The 19,997-nt window shown below is 35.1% G+C and overlaps 1 protein-coding gene across 2 annotated transcripts in view; it reads left to right on the top strand.

Annotated features, from left to right (window-relative positions):
- LRP6 (LDL receptor related protein 6) overlaps positions 1-19,997 on the top strand; it is a 171,972-nt gene that overhangs the window by 65,132 nt on the left and 86,843 nt on the right. The gene's annotated exons all lie outside the window — the stretch shown is intronic.

The raw sequence follows: 19,997 nt of genomic DNA, 5'->3' as shown, positions 1-19,997 counted from the left end.
TCCAATAGCATCAAAAAAAATATGTATATAGCCCACAGTAATCCATTTAACCAAGGTAGTGAAACACTTGTAACCTGAATATTATAAGGCACTGATGAAAGAAATTTGAAGACACAAATAGATGGAAAGATAATCCCTGCTCATGGGTTTCGAGAATTAATTTGTTAAAATCCCCATAGTACCCAAAGCCACCTACAGATTAAGTGCAATTTTTATCAAATTCCAATGAAGTGTTTCACAGCAATAGAATAAACAACCTTAATATTTGTATGGAACCACAAAAACCACCTATTAGTTTTGAGACACCATGCTCCCTGATTTCAAACTGCATTGCACAAGCTACAATAATGAGAACAGTATGGTGTTGGCATAAAAACAGACGTAAAGATCAGTGGAACAGATTAGAGAGCCCAGAAGTAAACCAGTGCATATATGAACAATTAATTTATGACAGAAGGGCCAAGAATGTACAATAATGTAAGGATAGTCTCTTCTTCAATAAATGATATTGGCAAAATTGGGCAGATGCACAAAAGAGTAAAACTGGACCTGTTTCTTACACCATACACAAAAATCAACTCAAAAATAAGTTAAAGACTTAAATTTAAAACCTGAACCCATAAAACTCCTAGAAGAAAACATGGGATAAACTCCTTGACATCATTATTGGTGGTGATTTTTGGATTTATCAACAAAACAAGTTGGATAAATAAATAAACAAGTTGGACTACATCAAACTAAAAAGCTGCACGGTAAAGGAAACAAAATGTCAACAAAATGAAAAGACAGCATGCAGAATGGGATAAAATATTTGTAAATTATATGTTTGAATAAGTTGCTAACATCCAAAACATGTAAAGAACTCATGTAGCCTGATAGTAAAAAATGTCATTAAAAAGTGGGCAATGGAACTTAGTTTAATTTTTCCAAGGAGCATTTGCACATGGCTGTCAGCTGCAGGAAGAGCTCAGTATCACTAATTATCAGAGAAATGCAAATTAAAACCACAGTGAATTATCACTTCACACTTAGAATTTCTGTCATCAAAAAGTTAAGTATTGGCAAGGATGTCGAGAAAAGGAAACTTTTTTGCACTGTTGATGAGAATTGTATATAGGTGTAGGCAGCTTGGAAAACAGTATAGAGGCTCCTCAGAAAATTAAAAATATCACTACCATGTGACCCAGTAATTCCCTTTTGGGTATATTTTGAAAATAAATCAAAATAGGTTCTTGAGGAGATACTTACACCCCCATGTTCATAGCAACATTATTTATAATAGCCAGTACCTAAAAGTGTTTATGTCTGTCAATAGATGAATAGATAAAGAAGATGTATGTATATATTCAGTGCAATATCATTCAGCCATGAGAAAGAAGGACATCCTGCTATTTGTGATAACATGGGTGGACCTTGAGGACATTAGGTTTAGTGAAACAAGCCAGGTAAAGAGAAAAACTGCATGGTATCAGATATTTGTGGACTTTTTTTTTTTTTTTTTTTTGATGTTAAACTCATAAAAACAAAGAGCAGAAAAGTGGTTGCCAGGGGTTGAGGGGATGGTGTAAATAAGAAGAGGTTTTGTAAAAGGATATAAACCTTAAGATAGAAGATGAATAAGGTCTGAAAATTTAATATATAACATTGTACTTAGAGTTGATAACATGAGTTCAAGCCCCACATTCGAGCCTCCATGCTGGGCATGGAGCCTACATTAAAAAAAAAAAAAGTTCAGAAATGAGAAGGGATGACAGAACTAAGAATTATAACTAAAAGAAGAAAAATTATTTGAGTAAATGTAGTTAAATTGGAAGGACCGAAGAGTGAGTAAACAGAAAAGATCTTCGGAGTTGAAAAGGAAGAAAAATCTGAAGACCAAAATGAAATGTAAAAATATAAAAAGGGTGGGAGAGGAAGTAACTAATATTGAAGTTAGTCAAAGAAGAAGCAACACAAATAGAAGACCCTTTTAGGAAGATAACCAAAGCAAGGAAATAGAAAACATAAGAAAAACTATAAGTCAGGAAAAATTACTTAAAACAAGATTTTAAAGTTCAGTTTGAAAGAGAGAACACTATTGGGGGCACCTGGGTGGCTCAGTTGGTTAAATGCCTGACTCTTGATTTTGGCTCAGGTCATAATCTCAGGGTTGTGGGGTGTCCACTTCAGATTCTCTCCCTCTGCTCCTTCCCTGCTTGTGTGTGCTATCTCTCTCTCTCAATTAAATAAATAAATCTTAAAAAAAAAAAAGCAAAGAAAAGAAAACACTATGTACCTGAGAATAATAGTCAAAGCAAACAACACCAAGACATATTCTAGTAAAATTATTCTATAGAGAAAAAAGTATTCTCTTGGCCTCTAAAATAAATTACTTAAAAGGAAAAGAAAACTGAATTAGCATCAGACTTTCCCACAGTTTCACTTCATGTCAGAATTAAGTGGAGTAGTATTTTCAAGATTCTCAAGAGTAAGAAAATGTGAGGCAAGCTTTTTTTTTTTTTTAATACATTATAACTGATTCTATCCTATAAAGCCACTATTACCAGCATGCAGGAAGTCAAAAAATACAATTTCCCTGAGTCATTCCTGAAAATGTGCTAGGGTCTGAGCTTTAGACCACCAAAATGATGAGTGAGATATCAAAAAAGGTTTGATGAAGCACATTAAATATATAATTACTTATAATATAAAAACTAAAGGAGGATTCAAATTCGGAGAGTATAATATGTAACAGTTGTTTTTAGATAAGGTAAAAGTATGACCTAAAAAACTGGAGGGAGAATAGAGGGTACTATATACAAAAACTTTGTAGAACTCTTCATAGTAACTACATTGGTATATTATATTAATACTCATTCTGAGGTTTGTTTTTTTAAGACTGTTTAATGTTGGATTAAGTGAGTAATCATTGAGTGTATTCTATTGCCCTTGCATATGCAGGATTTTCAGTATGAACAGAAGTAAATATAATACTGTAGAGCCCTGTTAAGTAAGGAAAACTGATAATTCTGAATTTCACTTAGAAGTACTGGGCGCCTGGGTGGCTCAGTGGGTTGAGGCCTCTGCCTTCGGCGCGGGTCATGATCCTGGGGTCCTGGGATCAAGCCCCGCATGGGGCTCTCTGCTTGGTGGGGAGCCTGCTTCCCTCTCTCTGCCTACTTGTGATCTCTGTCTGTCCAAAAAAAAAAAAAAAAAAGAAGTACTGGCATGAGCTTATAAGGTATTTTATGTTACACAGATAAATACACACAAATATGTTTATTTCCTAACTATTAGCACTGAAGTGGAATAGGGGGAATAAAAGCACCCATATTATATTCTTGGGAAACCGTTCCACCTTAAAAAATATATATACCTTTCAGATGAAGTTGTTTCTGTGTCTGTGGCAAGAAATACACAAGATGAGTGGGAATGTATGTCATACCAGATAGTAAAGAACTGTTAAGAGACTCTAGGGTTGTTTTAGTAAGCCTGGAGAAATAACTTGAGGAGCCTCTCTCAGTTCAAGAATGGAAAGAAACTCATCAAGTGTGTTTAAATCCTTGAGAGTTCATAATGATACTGTCGAAAGGAAGTGGTCCATTGGAGAGGATGGTAGGGAACCAATTCATCATTATTCCTAATGTTGGTAAAAAGGAAAAGAAGCAATTTTCCCTTTCTTCCTACATGAATCTACCAGTAGCTAACAAAACAGTAGATAGGGGAAAGCTGTTCCCACTAATATATGAAAAACAAGTGATACTATTAGAACATCAGCATTTTATAACTTTCAGTGAACTATTGGATCTAGGCAGTGAACGTGAGTGGCTGCTAACATCACAACTAGGAAAAGAATAGACATTATTTGCCTGCATTTGGAGGAAAAGTACACTGTTTCATTTTGCCAAAGGTATCAGTTCAGCATAAGTCTGATTGAACTTGGAATTTGCAGGAAAAACAGAGGACAGAGGAACATAGTCAGCTGCTCTTTGATTTTGCATCAGTGGCTCTGGACCCAGAGGTTAAATATATCCCAGGTCCTTCAACAGATGAGCTATAAAGAATGATGATGGAACCTGTAGATTAAAAGAGACTGAAAAGAGCGTTGAGGGAGGATGAGTAGGCCAACCACAGGGTTTTTAGGGTAATGAAAATAATTCTGTATCATACTATGATGATGGATACATGTCATGCATTTGTCCAAATCTGTAGAATGGACAATATCCAAGACTGAACCCTAAAGTAAACTTTGGTCCTTGGGTGATTATGATGGTAATCATAAACCAGTGTAGTTTCATCAAGTGTAACAAAAGTTACTTTTTTTTTTTAATACTACAAAAGTGGTACAAAAGTACCATTCTGATGGGGGATATTAATGGTGGAGAAGACTGTGCATGTATAAGGGCAGGAGGTATATGGAAAATTTTCTGTACATTCCCTTCAATTTTGCTGTGAACCTAAAGCTGCTCTAAAAAAATAAAGTCATGAGACTTAACAGACATAGGAAACTAAAAACAACAGGTGGCCAAGACTAAACTTTTCTGTGGATGCACACTCAGCTAATAAAACTAAAAAGTAAAAGATTACTGTAAAGTCAGAATAGTGGTTACTTTGAGGGGAAGGAAGGGTCGAGACAGGGTCCATGAAGAGTTTTCTGAGGTTGTTAGGAAATTTCTTTCTTGATTTGGGTGAAGGTTACACTGGTTTTTTTTCTGTATCAGTCTTATTTTATAATAAAAAGGTAAAAAGCAAGTTATATTGAAGCTTCTCAGCAGGTAGAGGAAAATGAATCACCAGCACATATTGGAAAGGTGGAAACTTAGAGGAGTTCTTTGCAAGAGAATGTTTTCATCAGATTAAATTCGACGAAAAAAAAATTGACATGTAGTCAGTAAAGGATGTAATGTACTTTAAAAATGCAGTTTTTGTGTATATGTTAATTTTATATTACTTTCCCATGGTGGTCTCTGTTTAAAATTGGGGCATAATACAGTAGAGGTAATTCTACAAATGGTTAAGCTAATGTTATTCAAGATAGACATCTTCTGGAAGTTAAGATAAGAATAGACCTTGGAGTACCCAGGGAAGGAATAAACTCTGTATGCCTTTAGTCTTCCTTCAGTGATCAGTGTTTTGATTTTTGCTTTTGATAGAAGCATGTAGCAGACCACAGTACCTAGTATTTTTTAGGAATTCAGTAAATGTGGGCCAGATGATATTATTTATTACAGAAGAATAATTGTGTGCAGTTCTTTATGAAAATGGTGCTTTTGACTAGTCGTTAGCAATGCATGATATTTTTAGCTACTCTTCTGGTGATAATGGATTTGTCCTTAAACTTCTACACTTTGAGTTCTTTTTGAGACGAACACCAATACATTTGTCAGAAAGCCTTACAAATACTTGAGGAATGCAGTTTGGTCTTGGAAGGAGTAAGCTAATTGATCCTCAGTTGAGAACAATATACTTAACCTTAGGTCAGTTACTTTCTGCAAAGAAACCTCACACAAAAGTAAAAAAAATTATCTTAACCGGTTCAGTTCTGGGAAAAGCTACATAATTGTTGATTCCAAATCTGAAAAACCCACATGAGCTGTACAATTTCCATGATGAACTTCAAAGATTCATTTCTGCCCCTCTTCCGTTAAAGAAAATAAATAACAGGAATTTATAGTGTATACTTAGTTGTTTACATTTGTATATCTCCTTTCAAACAGTCTTCATATAAGCTGTGCAATGTAGCTTTAAGTATCATTTGCCTTTAGACACAGGTTACTCAAAGCTCTCATAGGCATTTCCTAACATACATTAATATTCCTAAACACTATCTCTGCAGAAGGTACATCACCTGTAAGAGTGTTATGTGCTTTGTGAGATACAAAATTCATAGTTCTTTGATCTTCAGTTGCAACAGGGGGAAAACTTCAATATATATCTTTGGGAAAACTACAATATTTAGTTTTTAAGAAAATTGTCAAGGTACGCCTAGGTGGCTCATTCAATTAAGTGTTCAACTCTTGATCTTAGCTCCGGTCTTGATCTCAGGGTTGTGAGTTCAAGCCCCGCATTGGACTCCATGCTGTGCATGGAGCCTGCGTAAAAAAACAATTATCAATATACAGTTAACTCTTGAAAACAAGGGTTTGAACTGCACAGGTCCGCTTACTTGTGTATTTTTAAAATAAATACAGTACAGTAAATGTATTTTGTCTTATGATTTTCTGAATAACATTTTCTTTAGCTTACTTTATTATAAGATATAAATTATGATACATATACAAAACATTTGTAAATTGGCTATTTATGTTATCAGTAATGCTTCTGATCAACAGTAGGCTATTCTTGTTAAAGTTTGTGGGAGTCAAAAGTTATGTTTGTATTTTCAGTTGTGTTGGGGGTCATTGCCCCTAAACCCTGCATTGTCAAGGGCCATTGTATTGTTAAGATGGCATTTCTCCCTAAACTGATCTGTAGAATCAACATAGTCTTAAAAATTCCAAAGGAATTTTTGAATGTGTGTGTGCACACTTAAAAAAAAATAAACAAAAAACAAAAACCCAATTGACAAATTAAATCTAAAGTTTGTCTGGGATGTCTAGAATCTATTAAAATAGTTCAGTTGATTTTATCAAGGTAAAAAAACATAGCATCTTTCAACTTGATTTCAAGATTTACTGTAAAGCTAGAATAATTAAAACAATGAGGTATTAAATCTAAGGATAGAGACCAGTAGCACAGAATAGATTTCAGAAACGGTGCACGTATAGGTAACTGATTTTAAAGTAGATATCAAGGGTGTAAATAAGCTATTTTAACCTGCCTTGACAGACACTGAAGAAAAATAATAAACTTGAACATCTTTAGGGAGGGGCGCCTGGGTGGCTCAATGGGTTAAAGCCTCTGCCTTCAGCTCAGGTCATGATCCCAGGGTCCTGGAATCAAGCCCCGCATCAGGCTCTCTGCTCAGCAGGGAGCCTGCTTCCCACCCCCCCCTCTGCCTGCCTGTATGCCTACTTGCAATCTCTATCAAATAAATAAATACAGTCTTAAAAAAAAAAAAAGAAAGTATTAAAACTAACCTCTTTAAGGAATAATAAAAGCCCTCTGTGGAAAATAATTCCTAACAGCTAGGGTCAGGTTTTTTTGTTTTCCTTATTTTATTTTATTTTTTTAAATTTATTTTCAGCATAACAGTATTCATTATTTTTGCACCACACCCAGTGCTCCCTGCAATCTGTGCCCTCTATAATAGCCACCACCTGGTACCCCAACCTCCCACCCCTGCCACTTCAAACCCCTCAGATTGTTTTTCAGAGTCTATAGTCTCTCATGATTCACCTCCCCTTCCAATTTACCCTAACTCCCTTCTCTTCTCTAACTCCCCATGTCCTCCATGCTATTTGTTATGCTCCACAAATAAGTGAAACCATATGATAATTGACTCTCTCTGCTTGACTGATTTCACTGAGCATAGTTTCTTCCAGTCCTGTCCATATTGCTACAAAAGTTGGGTATTCATCCTTTCTGATTGAGGCATAATACTCCATAGTGTATACGGACCACATTTTCCTTATCCATTCGTCCGTTGAAGGGCATCTTGGTTCTTTCCACAGTTTGGTGACCGTGGCCATTGCTGCTATAAACATTGGGGTACAGATGGCCCTTCTTTTCACAACATCTGTATCTTTGGGGTAAATACCCAGGAGTGCAATTACAGGGTCCTAGGGAAGTTCTATTTTTAATTTCTTGAGGAATCTCCACGCTGTTCTCCAAAGAGGCTGCACCAACTTGCATTCCCACCAACAGTGGAAGAGGGTTCCCCTTTCTCCACATCCCCTCCAACACATGTTGTTTCCTGTCTTGATAATTTTGGCCATTCTAATTGGTATAAGGTAATACCTCAATGTGGTTTTAATTTGAATCTCCCTGAGGGCTAGTGATGATGAACATTTTTTCATGTGTCTGATAGCCATTTGTATGTCTTCATTGGAGAAGTGTCTGTTCATATCTTCTGCCCATTTTTTGACATGATTGTCTGTTCTGTGTGTGTGGAGTTTGAGGAGTTCATTATAGATCCTGGATATCAGCCTTTTGTCTGTGCTGTCATTTGCAAATATCTTTTCCCATTCCCATTTTCTTGACTGTTTCCTTTGCTGTGCAGAAGCTTTTGATTTTGATGAAGTCCCAAAAGTTTATTTTGGCTTTTGTTTCCTTTGCCTTTGGAGACATATCTTGAAAGAAGTTGCTGTGGCTGATATCGAAGAGATTACTGCCTATGTTCTCCTTTAGGATTCTGATGGATTCCTGTTTCACGTTGAAGTCTTTTATCCATTTTGAGTTTATCTTTGTGTATGGTGTAAGAAAATGGTCAAGTTTTATTCTTCTACATATAGCTAGCTGTCCAGTTTTCCCAGCACCATTTATTGAAGAGACTGTCTTTTTTCCACTGTATATTTTTTCCTGTTTTGTCAAAGATTAATTGACCATAGAGTTGAGGGTCCATATCTGGGCTCTCTACTCTGTTCCACTGCCTATGTGTCTGTTTTTATGCCAGTACCATGCTGTCTTGGTGATCACAGCTTTGTAATAAAGCTTGAAATCAGGTAACGTGATGCCCCCAGTTTTATTTTTGCTTTTCAACATTTCCTTAGCGATTTGGGGTCTCTTCTGATTCCATACAAATTTTTGGATTATTTGCTCCAGCTCTTTGAAGAATACCGGTGGAATTTTGATTGGAATGGCATTAAAAGTATAGATTGCTCTAGGCAGTATAGACATTTTAACAGTGTTTATTCTTCCGATCCAAGAGCATAGAATGGTGTTCCATCTGTTTGTGTCTTCTTCAATTTCTTTCATGAGTGTTCTCTAGTTCCTCGAGTACAGATCCTTTTCCTCTTTGGGTAGGTTTATTCCCAGGTATCTTATGGTTCTTGGGGCTATAGTAAATGGAATCGATTCTCTAATTTTAGGGTCAGGTTTTTAATTTAAGGTTATTAAAGAACACTTTTTTTTTTTTTTTTTTGGATCAGTGTTATTTAGCAGCTGTAGGGAGTGGGGCAATGGTTGGAGGCAAGTCTAGGAGGATGGATGGAAGGCAGATCATACAGGTCTAGTATTCTAAGAAAAGGCATTTGAGTTTTATCCTGAAAAGTAGTTGGGAGTCATTGCAGATTCTCAAGTAGTAAACTGACTTGGCTAGATTTGTCTTTTGGAAGTCCCAGGTTGATAGTTGTATAGAAAATGGTTTGAAGATTATTTATAATTAGTTCACTTCCTTAAATCTTCCAGTAACTCATCGTTATTCTCAGGTGAAGTACAAAATCTTCATTGTGACTTAAATGATCTAATTCCTTTGTCTCACTTATGAAAAATGTTCTCACCAATTCCTTCCTTATACACAAAGACCTAGTCCTAATGAACTACCTGTAGCTCCCTGAAGATATATCTTTGATGACTCCTTTTTCTACTTTGAATGGCTGGTTAGATGGAAGTGCCATTCCTTTGAGAGGGATTCAGAAGAGTAGAATAGGTTCCTTTTACTTCTCTTTTTTTCTTTCTTCTCTTTTTCCTTTTTTTTTTTTTTTTTTTTTTTTTTTAATGTAGGAAGAGAGTGAGGTTGAGTTCAGTTCTTTAGACATGTTTGCAGTTGAGTTGCTTAGAGAAAACTATGGTTATGAATTCTGGAGAGCTTTGGATATATGAGCCTGCAGCTCAGCAGAGCAGCCTCACAGGGAGAAACAGATTTATAGTCATTATCAAGTTAAAGGTTATTAAAGCCATGAACTATAAACATAGGGGAATTTTGTATCAGTACCAGAGACTTAGGCAAAGGTAACAAAATACCAGAAACCTTGAAGAATTTCTGCATGGTTCAGGATTGAAGGATGTCCCAATCTGACTGAACTGTTGTGAGATTAATCATCCATTTTTTTCTGGGTTTCAGGAAACCCCTTAGACCTAGGCAGACTGACATGGTTCATTACCTACGAAACTTGTGTAGAATTGACTTCTCAAAGAAGCAAGTTGAAGAGATTTGCCCAAATAAGCAATAATAACCTCATATCTCCAGAGATGATGGCTGGAGGTAGGGATGAGGAGGAGGAGGAGGAGGAGGTGGTGGGCTAGGGTGAAAGTAGGCCTCATCTGGATTCTGTTAGTACTTCTGGGAAATGTACCAGGTACTGAAGGACACATGTATTATGGCAACCATACTTGACATGATTGAGCACGTTAGGCAAAGATCAGAGGTGTAGTTAAAGCTGGCTGTGAATGAGCACAATGGTGTCAGAGAATAAGCAGACTCACGATAGTAACAGATTTTTTAGGGTTACCAGAAACATGGGGAAAAAATACACGAATATGCTATTATTGCTAGCCTCAAATCCTCCCCCTCTGTGCGTGATTTGATTTCCAAATCAAAGTAAAGCTGCAAATGAAAATTTATTTACCTTCTCTCTTCTTGAACTGAAAACCTGGACCAGGAATTTATAGGCTATAACAGAATTGATCTCAACGTCCAATAAAGTATAGACTTTTCTCTGAAATATAAGCAAATAGAAAACAACAACAACAACAACAGAAACAGGGCATACAAGAAAATACTACAATCCAAAGAATGACCTGTATCAAGGAACCAGAGGAAATGACTTCCTGTAATCTCCTGTAAGATAGTGGAGAAAAAAATTATCAGAGTTCAAGAGGACACAGTATACATGCAAATAGAGTTAGTAGTATGAAAGAATACATTTAAGATCAGTAAAAACAATGATAGTAAACAGCATGATTGTTTAAAACAGTTTAAGCAGTGAGGACTTTAAAAAAAAAAAAATCAGTGGAAGAGAATTTAACCTCGAAAAAATCTCCCAGAACTTGGAGAAGCAGAGAAGAAATGATGGAAGAAAAGATCTGAGATCTGATGGTTGATGCAGGCAGGTGTTGTTCATGTGTTAAGGCAACAGAAAGGCATAAGATATGCAAAGAATCAAAATAGACTATTTCCATTTGCTCTCTCTGAAAAAGTTACTTGATATGCTTTAGAATTAAAATGTAGAGCTTGGGCGAGGAAGTCAGATAATTAAATATTTGTGAAGAATGAAACCAGTTAAACGTGGAGCTAAATCTTGTAATTGCTGTTAAAACAAAATTGTTTTTAAAACTTAGACCATGTGATATTTTGAAATAGAAAATAATGACGTGCATAATAAATATGTAACTATCAGGTGTTATCAGTAAAAAAGAGAAATGATGGTGGGATGATTAGATGAGGAAACAGGGCCTGCAGTTGTAAAATCATCTTAACATCTTCCCTTGTATGTAGGGCTCTCAGGATAGATATACTGCTTATTCTTGCAGTTGATAGCTATCTAAATTGGATCAAATATGATTTAAAAACATAACGATAATTGAAGTTGAGTAAAACAGTTTGTATATCCTCCAAATACCTAGAAACATAAAGGGAGCATGTAAACTCAATCTAGTGGGAAAAGTCCGTGAAAAAGAAATGGGGGGAGAGTAAGGAAGGAATAAAATGGACAGCATAAGAAAGAGTAGGATCCAGCAGTTATGCTGTTAAATATAAATGCAAGATACAGATTCTATAATCTGAATGTTGAACAATATCTGCTTTTAACCATACTGCCATTTTTTTCCACGGCATGATTTTAATGATTTCCAATGTCACACACAGTGTATGTCTGCATCTCTTATTATTTTTATTACATTAAGTTTAAGAAAAAATTTTGTCCATTTTAAAATTTTAAAATGTTTAACTTATGTTAATTGTATTTTTTCTTACTGATAAAAGCAAGTATTTTCCAGAGTGTTAATTATAGTGGAGTCTCAATATTCATGGTACTTAGTTCTTTAAAGTTGTTAAAAACACTGAGATAGTGAATACAGAATCAGTGCTCTTGGAAAATACAGAATTAGATTGCTGCTAGCTTATGGTTAAAATATTTTCATCAGCTGATCATTTCATAATCTTTTTAATGTAAGTTTCTGCTTAAAAATACTTGAATATATAATGTTGAGTGTTGAACAATAAGGATGTTTAAATTATAGCACAGTCATTCAATGTAGTGTTATATAGCTAAAAGAAATGTTTAATAACATGATAAAAATCTTTACAATGCCTTGTTAAATGAAAACAGGTCTTTATGATGCCACAGATTTACAAAAACTCAATTTTGTAAAAAAAAAAATCAAGACGAGAGGGTGAGTTGGTCTTTTCAAAATAAATTAACCATTTTTCTCAAGGCAAATTAACCACTGTTGAGAAAGATGGACTTTGGGGTCTTGTTGCATATATTCCCAATGAAGAAGCTCAGTAATTTGGGGTGCTAAATGCTCTTTATTCTTGGCTTACTGCAGGTGCCTTCATTATTTCTTGGTTTGGCTCAGCTTTTTTCCTTCTGTCCTTCGGGGGCTATGATTTAGAGCAAATGGATTTTTACTATATTTTAAATTCTGAACCTTATTCGTTAGTTGGTTTCCTGTTGTACCTTAACTGTTACAAAAATAGAAGCCAGTTTTTCTGTTTCTAGATGTTTGGGAATTGGATTGTATTGGTATAGATGCATGTATGTATTGTGTGCATGCTTTAGTAAAGGACTAGAAAGATGTTCTTTTCATTTCTCTTTCCAAATTTTCATGGGGAACATACATGTATTTCTTATATAATCAGGAAAAAAGAATTACTTTGAAAAGAAGTAAATACCAGATTTTGATGAAATGATTTAGATACCTTTAATGTTTCTCTCTTTCTATTTCAGATACAGTATTTACTTTACTTCTGTCTGGCCTACCTACAGTCTTGAACACAGTGTAGTTCCTTCATGTGATCCCCAGTTAGATGTATAAGACACTATTCAAGTTGTTTGCCCATTTTTATTTTTTTTTTTATTTTATTTTGTTTTATTTTATTTATTTGACAGAGAGAGATCACAGGTAGGCAGAGAGAGAGAGAGAGAGAGAGAGAGAGAGAGGAAAGCAGGCTCTCTGCTCAGCAGAGAGCCCTATGCGGGACTCGATCCCAGGACCCTGCGATCATGACCCGAGCCGAAGGCAGCGGCTTAACCCACTGAGCCACCCAGGCGCCCCTGCCCATTTTAAAATTAATGCATTTTTCTTAGTTTTAAGAATCTCATTGTATTCTGGAAACACTTTTTTCATTACATATATGATTTAGAAATAATTGCTTTTCAAATTGCAGCTTTTGTTTTCATTTTCTTATTGGTGTGTTTTGAAGCACAGTTTTTTATTTTGATAAAGTGTAATCCATTAGCTTTTTCTTTTGCTAAAAGAGTTTTTGATGTCTTTAGAAATCATTGCCTAACCCAAAGTCATGCAGATTTACAGCTTTGTTTTCTTTCTAAGAGTTTTATTGTTTTAACTCTTGCATTCAGATTTATGCTGCATTTTCTGTAGGGCATCTTACACTCTTATGTCAAATTTATTCTCAAGTATTTATTTAGTTATTTTTTTGTGGTGTTGTGGATGAATTATTAATTTCAATTTATGTATTCTTTTAAGATGCCACATCTAAATGAAATCATAGAATATTTGCCTTTCTCTGACTTATTTAATGTAGTATAATGTCCTCAAGGTCCATTCATGTTGTTGCAAATGACAAGATTTCCTTTTTTTTGGGAATAGTTGAATAGTATTCTGTTGTACACACACACACATTTTCTTTATCCATCCATTTGTCTATAGACACTTAGGTTGTTTCCATGTCTTGGCTTCTTTAAATAATGCTTAGTGAACATGGGTGTATAGATACCTTTTTGACATAGTGATTTCATGTTTCCTTCAGATATTTACTCAGAAGTTGAATTGCTGGATCATCTGATCCTATTTTTAATTTTTTGAGGAACTTCCATACTGTTTTCTGTAGTAGCTGTACCAATTTACATTCCCACCATCAGTGCCCAGAGGTTACCTTTTCTTTACATTCTTGCCAGCATTTGCTATCTCATGGTGTTTTTTTTGTTTGTTTGTTTTTGTTTTTTTGGTTAATGTGTGCCTAGCCCTGTGGGCCCTGTGGAAAGGTCTACTGGGGCATCTGTGGTTGAGCTGATTTATCATTTTCCTTGTCCCCATAAGGAAACTTCTGCCTCTTTTCCTCACTCTTTAGTATTTTCTATATGTAGAATCATGGCACTTATGAATTAATGACAGTTTTACTTCTTCCTTTCCAATCTAGATGCCTTCTCTTTGTGTTTGATAGTACTGATTAGAACTGTTACAGTGTTGAATAGAAGTCATCCTGCTTAATCCTGACTTTCGGGGAAATAATAATAATAATAAATTCATATTATAAAATTATATATAATTACATTACACATTATAATTATATATTAAATATATATTTGATATATTAAATATAAATATTATATTTATATTTATATATTTGTTATTATTATTATTATTATTTTGCCATTGAGCATGATTTTAGCAGTAGGTTTTTTTGTAGACACCTTAATCAGGTTGAGAAAGTTTCCTTCTATTCCTAGTTTCTTCACAATTTGTACCATGACTGGATATTATATTTTGTCCAGTGCTTTTTCTGCATCCACTGAAAGATCATGTGATTTACTTTTTATTTTTTATTTTTTGTGAACATGATGAATTACATTAATTGCTTTTAGTTGTTAAACCACTGTTGCATTCTTGGGGAAAATTCCATTTGGTCATGGTTTAGAATCCTTTTTAGATGTTCCTAGTTTCAGTTTGCTGACATTCTGTTGAGGATTTTTATGTCCTTATTCATTAGAGGTGTTAGTCTATAGTTGATTTTTCTTATTCTGTCTTTATCTGGCCTTGGTTATTAGTATAATACTAACCTCATGGAATGAGGTGGGAGGTTCTTCTTCCTCTGTTTTCTGGAAGAGTATGGGATCGATATTATTTCTGCTGCAATATTTAGTAGAAGTCATCAGTGAAGTTACCCGGGCCTGGGGATTTCTTTATGGGAAGATTTTAAATTATTAAGTCAACTTCTTTATTTGTTCTAAATCTTTAGGTTTTTAAAAATTTCTTCTTGAATCACTTTGGTTAACTCGTTTCTTTCTAGGAATATTTCCATTTCGTCTAAGTTGGCATAAAGTTATTCATCATATCTTCTTATAGTGTAAGGTCAGTAGTGACGCCCCTCTTATATTCATGATCTTATTCACAAATTTCCCAATTTACATATTTTATTTTTCGGGGAGCCCAGTCTACCTAAAAGATAGTCAGAGTTGTGGATCTTTTTATAGAATAAACATGCAGTTTTATTGACTCTTTTTCTCTACTGTTTTTTTGTTTTAATATCTCATTGATCACCACCTTAATATTTTAATTTTCTTTCTTATGCTAGCTTTGCATTTAGTTTGCTCTCCCTCCCCACTCCCCAGTTTCTTAAGCTTACAGCTTAGTTTATTGAACAGGCACTTAAGGGGTAAATTTATAGAATTTACCCTAAGCACCGTTTTAGTGGTATCCTATATATTTTTTAATAAATGTTTTATTTGTTGTATTTTCATTTCCTTTTACCTGAAATACTTAAAAGAATTTCTTGTGATTTCTTCTTGGACTTTCTTATTGCTTATTGAGAAGACATTAAGGTAGAATTTAGAAAAATTTAGAATTTAGAAAATTCTCATTTATAGATTTCTCAAATTTTATTGTTGTTGGTTTATTAATGAATTTTGTAGTTCTCAGGAAAATACTTTATATGATTTAGTTTTTTTTTTTAAGATTTTATTTATTTAAATGAGAGAGAGTGTGTGCATGAGTGCCCTAGGATCGTGACCTGAGCCAAAGGCAGATGCCCCTGATTCAGTCTTTTAAAACGAATTGAGATTTATTCTGTGACCTAGAATGTGGTCTATCCTGGAGTAAGTTCCATGCATATTTTGAAGAATGTATGTTTTATTACAGGATGAGAATTTTCTTTAGAGGCCGGTTTAAATTGGTTGATAATGTTCGGATTTCCATATCCTTGATTATTATTATTATTATTATTATTATTATCCATATCGTATGTCTAGTTCTTTTTTTTTTTTTTAAGATTTTATTTTTAAGTAATCTCTATGCCCAATGTTGAGCTCAAACTTACAACCCTGAGATCAAGAGCTGCACCTAGGTGGCTGGCTCAGTCATTTAAGTGTCTGCCTTTGGCTCAGCTTGTGATTCTAGGGTCTGGGATCAAGCCCCACCTTGGCCTCCCTTCTCAGCAGGGTGTCTGCTTCTCCTCCTCTTTCTGCTTCACCCCCAACTTGTGTACTGTTTCTCAAATAAATAAATAAAATATATTTTTTTAAAGTTGCTTGCTCTATCAACTAAACCAGCTAGGCATCTCATTTCTGTCTAGTTGTTATATACCTCTGTGAAAGTAGGGTGTTGAGATCTTGGACTACGTCTATCATAGTTTTCATTTCTGTCAGGTTTTTCTTCATTTGTTTGAGGCTCTGTTTTTTGTTTTTTGTTTGTTTGTTTTTGTATATGTTTATAGTAGTTTCTTCCTGATGATTGGAATCTTTGTATAAAATGTGCTTCTTTACCTCTTATATTAAAGTATATTTTGTCTGATAGAGTCACTCTGTCTCTCTTAATGGTTACTGTTTACAGTGACCTTTTACTCTCAGTTTGTATCTGTGAATATAAAATGTGTCTCTTGTAGACAGCATATAGTTGAATCTTGTTTTGTTTTACCTGGTCTAAAAATCTTTGTCTATATATAGGGAAGTGTTTTTTTTGAAAAGGAAAAACTGTATATATTTAAGGTGCTCAACCTTTTAGGGTTTTTTTTTTTTAATAGATTTTATTAATTTATTTGACCGAGAGAGTACACAAGCAGGGGGAGTGACAGGCAGAGGGAGAGGGAGAAGCAGGCTCCCCGCTGAGCAGAGAGCCCAGGACCTGGGATCATGACCTGAGCTAAAGGCAGAGAGAGAGGCTTACCCAACTGAGCCACTCAGGTGCCCCCAACATTTTGTCTTTTGATTGAAGTGTTTATTCACGTTTAGTTTATTAATGATATGCTTGGGTTTACATCTGACATTTTGATGTTTGTTTTTTCATATCCATTTTTGGGATTTTTTTTTTTTTTTTGGTTCTTTTCTGCCTTCTTTTGTATGAAGTAGGTATTTTCTAATAGATAATTTCTTTGTTGATTTTTTAATTTAATTTTTTTTTCAAGAGTGGGAGAGAGAGTATGGAGGGGCAGAGGGAGAATAGAGACTCTTCAGAAGGACCCATGCCCAGCACAGACCCCATCTTGGGGCTCAAAATCACAACCCTGAGATCATGTCCTGAATCGAAATTAAGACTCAGACACTTAACTGACTGCCACCCAGGCATCCCAATTTTTGAACTATATATATATATTTTTTAAATATTTTTTTTAAATTTATTTGACAGATCACAAGTAGGCAGAGAGATAGGCAGAGAGAGAGAGGAGGAGGCAGGCTCCCTGCCGAGCAGAGAGCCCAATGCGGGACTCGATCCCAGGACCCTGAGATCATGACCTGAGCCGAAGGCAGCGGCTTAACCCTCCTGAGCCACCCGGGCACCCCTCTTGAACTATATTTTTGAGAATAAAACAATTTTAGTGATTATTCTAAGAGTTACAATATGCATTTTGTTAAAATCAACTTTATATAAACTGAGTTACTTCCTATAAAGTATAGAGATTTTACTCTAGTGTGTCTCCATTCCCTCTCCCTTCCTTTTTGCTATGATTGTTATTTATTTACTTATTTATTTATTAAAGATTTTATTTATTTGACAGAGAGCGAGAGATAGTAAGAGAGGGAACACAAGCAGGGTGAGGAGAGGGAGAAAAGGCTTCCCACTGAGCAGGGAACCTGATGTGAAACTCTCCCAGGACCCTGGGATCATGACTGAGCCGAAGGCAGATGCTCAACTGACTGAGAGCGACCCAGGTGCTTGTAGTCTTTTTGTATTAAACGACATATTTGCTGATTCTGGTACTTCCTAATTCTCAGGTTACCACTCAGGTTACCATTCGGTCATATCCTTGCTCCAGTATAATTCTGCTCTCCCCTGTCCTTTGTATTTCATATCTTTTATTTTTAAATTTCTTCTCCTATTTCTTTTTGATTTTTAAAAATTTCTCCTTACGGATGCAGTGTACAGCATAGTGATTGTAGTTAATACTGTTGCATGACATACAGGAAAGTTACTGAGAGTAAATCCCATGAATTCTCATCACAAAGAATATTTTTTAATTTTTTAAAATTTAAAATAAAATTTTTTTGATTTTTTTTTTTTGAAGTTTCTACATGAGGTGATGAGTATTAGCTGAACCTATTGTGGTAATCATTTTTATAACATATGCTAATCAAACCATCATCGTGTATGCCTTAAACTCAATACAGTGATGTATGTCAATCATTTCTCAGTAAAACTGAAAAAAAATCACAAAAAAAGAAAAAAATTTTCATTTTCACTTTGTTTCCTTATTTGTGTGTTTATTGTGTCTTGTATTATTTCTACTTTAAACTACATTTCTGAAATGATTTATTCTTATATTTCTTATTCTTTCATCAGTTCTGTCACCTCAGTTTTGAGGTTTTTAATTTTAATTTGTGTTATTCTTTTGTGTTAAAGTATTATTTTGCAATAGGTTATAAATTTTATTTGTTCAAGAGCCATATATTTCTGGCATATTTTAATTGTCTGTAGAGATAAGATTCTTCTCTTTATTTTTGGTTTTGTTTTGAATATTAACTTTTTAAATGGGATTTCCCTTAATACTTCTTTTGTCTTACTTTCATGTGTGATTGTATTTCTTGAACTCATCAAAGAAGGCAGGGTGCATCATAACTTTGTAATTTCACAGAACTCTCGTTTTATGTGTGTGTGTGTGTGTTCTAAAAATGGCAGCTTGCTTTCTGATGTTTCCTGACTCTGATTCCTTCTCCCACTTTTTTTTTTTTTACCTTATTTTTCCATTATCTTGCTTGTACCTATCATTCTCATTTTTCATTTTACTCCCAGTAATTTATCCTCAGTTTGGGGCTTTGTCTGGAAGGGAGCCCTGGAATGTCAGCTTTGAGAGTTCACAGTGGGTTAAAATGCACTAGCCCCATTCAGTGCCAACCATGAATTCATTGTATTCAATCATTCTTGGAGTGGCCAGAACCCCTCCTAGTCAGCTGATGTTCTCATATTTGTTTGCCCTACTTTTCATTGTTACCTATCTTGTGTGTTTTCCTGTTCTTAGGTCTCTTGATGGCCCTGTTTTTTTTTTTTTTTTTTTTTTCTTTTTTGATTCCTCCTGCAGATATTGATGCCAATCAGCTCTTATGGCTCTTGGTAGTTTGCCATACCTTTTTGGATTTTGGGTTTTGTGGTAATATTTTTTTACTTGGCTTCGTTGTGAACGTTGTCCATGGGTTTTGGTTTTGCTACCTGGTTGGTGTGTTTTCTTGTGGAGGGCTTGTGGAGATTTTCAAACCTGTGCTGCTACCACTGGGAGCAGAGGTATATATATGTTATGTATTATAACAGCTTCACTACGATGAGGGTAGCTCCCTTACAAAGTTAGGCTCACATGTCAGAATTAATGACAGTAGTGCTTTGGTATGACCAAACAAAGATTTATTACCCACACAGGTGGGGGAATTCTGAAACAGGGGCAGAGGACAGCGTTCTGGGAAGAGGTCCAGAAACAGAGAAAGTGAATTCAAGTGCACAGGTGTTCTGTAAAGGATAAGTCCAGTTGGTACAGAATTTGAGAGAGGCACCCACCAAGCATGGAATATGAAAGAGGCAGCAAGTGGCTTATGTACTTGGGGGTATTGGTGGGATTGAGCCGTATCAGTACACTGCTGAAAATGACAGACATGGGGAAGGGATGTTACTCAGAGGTTGTCAGCACTAAATCAAAGTATCAACAGCAGTCTCAGTTTCTTTTCTTTTGTCTTCATATTGGAGATCCATTTTTTAACTCCTCTTGTTGTGACATACTGCTGAAGAGCTGGGCTTTGATCTTTCTGCCATGTTTGTTT

This window comes from Mustela nivalis, assembly GCF_964662115.1.
Source record: "Mustela nivalis genome assembly, chromosome: 7".
In the NCBI taxonomy this organism is placed as follows: domain Eukaryota; kingdom Metazoa; phylum Chordata; class Mammalia; order Carnivora; family Mustelidae; genus Mustela; species Mustela nivalis.
The sequence above is the reverse complement of the archived record's forward strand: the minus strand, read 5'-3'. Positions and strand labels throughout refer to the sequence as shown.